The sequence below is a fragment of the Chelonia mydas genome, chromosome 5, assembly GCF_015237465.2.
Source record: "Chelonia mydas isolate rCheMyd1 chromosome 5, rCheMyd1.pri.v2, whole genome shotgun sequence".
Lineage (NCBI taxonomy): Eukaryota > Metazoa > Chordata > Testudines > Cheloniidae > Chelonia > Chelonia mydas.
In genome coordinates this window covers 72549135-72553020 of record NC_051245.2, presented here as the reverse complement: position 1 = coordinate 72553020, position 3886 = coordinate 72549135, and positions in this window count along the sequence as shown.

Below are 3886 nucleotides of genomic sequence, written 5' to 3'. Positions count from 1 at the left end.
AATGCAGGGGACAAATTTTCTGTACTGTATTTTACAACTATACCATGATAATATGTAGCGATAAGCAACTCAGACATTTGAATTAGAAGTGTTGGGGAAGAGAGGACAATGATGGTTCCTAAAATATTTTTATCTAAAGCGCAACTCCTGAAGATGGCACGCCCCAAAAACCTAACACCCCCCACACACACACACCCCAAAGTCAGTCCTAAAAGTTTTCTCCTAATAGCCCTTGAACTCTTACCATCTTGGTAGTGACTTCAAAGCATTGTTTCCTCCTGTACTGATCAGAGAATAAACTGGTTCTTCCTGGGGTATCTGCAGAGCACTCTTTTTGAATTTGGGTAATCTAGCTGTCAGGACTCTAGACTTTCCAGCTGAACCCAAATGCTTTTATCTTTTTACCATCACCAGTGGGTCATCAAGAAAACCCTGACTTCCTTGAGCCAGTAGTATGCTCCTGGCATAATTTCTTCCAAGCAGCACTGGTCTCTGGTTGCATTATTTGCTCCAATACGGCTTGGTAAACTTCATATTGTGCAATCATCAGGCTGCAGCTACTCAATCTTCATGTGATAGAAGTTGATCCCTTTTTTTCATCCTTCTGTGTCTGTTTCTGTTGGTGTAGATCACTGTCAGGACTCTTGCTTTTATCTGCTGTGGGAAATTCATTCATAAAAATCTTAAACTTTAGTGTTTTGTCTGTTTTTAAACCAGCCAGCCAGCAAGCATATATGTTTCAAAGCTGAAAGCTCTTCTATCTGTAACACAGATGCTGAAAAAGAACTTTCATGGTCAGTAAAAGGCAACATTTATCAAGTTTATTGCTTGAGCAAGTCCATATGATTTGAGCACTTACCTGAGTGAACAAATTCCTAGGGTTCTTTTATTCCTTTGTCATAAATTCATTTAAGAAGGGGCACTTTCATTCTCTTTACCCATGTGCATATGCATAGATAAAAATAGTGTGTGCCTACCGCATATCTGAATTTGAGCTAAATGAATAGTTCACAATAATGTAATCAAGAAAAAAAAATGCAAGTTTTGAAGTTGCAGTTGCAAATTGACCATGAGTGGAGAGTGATTTCTTTTTCCCCTCACTTATTCATTATTTGAAATTGTTCACCAAATTTCTGTGAATAATTTTTGGTCTATAATTCATTTGCAAGCCCTTTGTTAAAAGAATTTGATATTTAAAATGTGAGCTGTATGATTGGTCACCTGCATCAGGTTTCTGCTCCTTGATTGGATGAGCTTGACTCTGAGTCTGATTTCCTGTTTGAATTCTCTTCAAAAAGATCATTTCAAATGTGCTTCTCACTAATAGCCTCCAATAGTCACAACAAGGGCATGAACATAGTCAAAGTGAATTCCTTTAAAAAGGGAAAGGAATATTTTCAGGATATCTTTCCAATATTTGCCTCGTGATAACATAAATATCTTATTCTTAGGTCTATTTTTCCATATAATATAGAAACATAGGAACATCAGACATGCAATCCTGAATGAGATCAGAAATGCATCTACACAGTACCCTGTCTCTGACTGTGGCAAGTATCCTATACTTCAGAGGAAGATGTAACTACCCAGTGGTAGGCAGGTGTGGGGTAATCTGCCTCCCACATCCAGTCTTTATTCTGATCTCTAATAGAGATTGGCTTAGGCCCTGAAGCATGAGATGTAATATCCCTTGTAATCATTAGAGTTGAGTGACTGCACTACTGTTCAGATAATTCTGCCTCCCTACAAAGGAACCATTACAAAATACTGGAAACCTGTCCATATTTCATGCTACTAGAGGATGTCAAGTTAATTGCTTAACAAAAGGTTTTTAATGTGCCCGCGACATCACTGTAACTAACACCTGCTCACTCCTAAATTCACTGAATACCCTTCAAATGCTTGGGCTGTACATCTTTGATTTGTTTTAGTCTATTGCATCTCCATGACAGAACTAATAGGATAAAAAGCACAGCATGCATTGTGTGACCTTTTTCCTTCAGTGTGAAATAACAGCAGTAAACACACATTTACAGGAAGTGGGCAATGCGACAAGAGAGCACAAATATTTTTATTGCAAATACAAGCCGCTTTGTATAAATAATTCCCTCTTTCAATTGCCCTGTGAAATTCTGTTTCAACAACACTTAGGACCCTGCTCATCAACATATCACTTATGTGGGTGGATCTTCATTTTTACATGATTCTTCAGTTTGGACAGATGGATGTGTTGGCAACACTATATTCATCCCCTGAAGTCCCAAAATATGTGGCACCATAGCAGCAACAGGGCTGGCTTTGCCTGACCCTATACTTAGGCATTTATAATGCTGGCAGAAGGAATCTCCTTTTGATCATATAAGGAAGCAAAGCAAATCTTAACAGATTGTATAGTTTATTAATTATGAAGGGGCTGATCCAAAGTCCATTTAACTCCATGGGAGTTTGTCCATTAATTTCAATGGGCATTGGCTCAGGACCCAAAAATAGTTCATCCGCTCTCCAATAGTGCTAGATAAAACATCTATGCTTCATATCACTGTCAAACCACTTTGTGCTGATGTTTACAGTTGGGGGAATAATAATAATTTACAATACATTTGTGCCACAATCTGCTCGCTCAGGACAAACATGAAGGAAGATAAAGTCCCTGTTCCCACATACCTATATTATGCAAGCAGTTTCTCACAAATCTTGATTCAAATTTTAAAAATAAATCACATCAATAATGCTACTTTAGGGTATGTTTATGCTGCAATTAAAAACCTGTGGCTGGCTGGTGTTAGCTGACTTGAGCTTGAGCTCAGGGGCTGCTTAATTGGAAGTGTAGATGTTTGGGGTCCGACTGGACCCCAGGCTCTGGGACCCTGTGAGGGGGGAGGGTTCCAGAGCTTGTGCTCCAGCCCAAGCCCGAATGTCTACACTGCAATAAACAGCTCCTTAACCTCACAAACCCAATTCAGCTGACAAGAGCTAGCCACAGATGTTTAATTGCAGTGAAGACATACCCTTTGTGTTTGTTCTCTGCAAACATTCAAACACTGAAGTTTTACTGACCTGGATATTTGTGAAAAGGAAATTTCAGTCACATGTTAGTATTTATAGAAACTGAATTTAAAAATCACACACATGGATATTCAGATTTGAAGTCACTTTATGCTCAGAACAGAAGCAAATACCATGTGATTTGTCTGGCCAGCACATCTCAAACAACCAATGTCAAATATCTAATCAGATTATGATATTGCAACTCTTTAAGCATGAACAAAAAAGAAACATTCAATTGAGACCAGTTCTGTTTTGAAGAACTCCCTGGTTATGAGGGCAGTGCAATAGCTTAATTTGCCTGTTTTGCTTCCATATACTGGCCCAATTTTGAGTCTCTGGCCCTGCAAATTCCTGCTTTCTCAAATAAACTAAGACACACACAACCTTCTACAGGAGAATATCTTCAGAGACTGAGACTATGTCTACACTACCACCTATTTTGGCAAAACTTATGTCAGTCAGGGGTGTGAATATTCCACCCCCTGAGCAACATAAGTTACACCAACATAAGTGCTAGTGTGCACAGTGCTATGTCAGCAGGAGAGCTTCTCTCGCCGACATAGCTTATGCCGCTCACGGGAATGTGTTTTTTTTTCTTATGCTGACACTCTCTCCCATCAGCATAGTATCTTCACCACTATTGGTACATCTATGCCACTGAAGTGCTGTAAGTGTAGACATGGTGAGTTGAAACTCAAAAGCGATACTCAGGGCTTCTCTACACCATGCGGCTTTTAGCGACAAGGCTGTGTCGACACAGCCTTGTCACTAAACGTCAGCGTGTGTAAATACTTTGTTGGTACTTTTGCCGACCAAATACTTCCAACCCTGCGAGCAG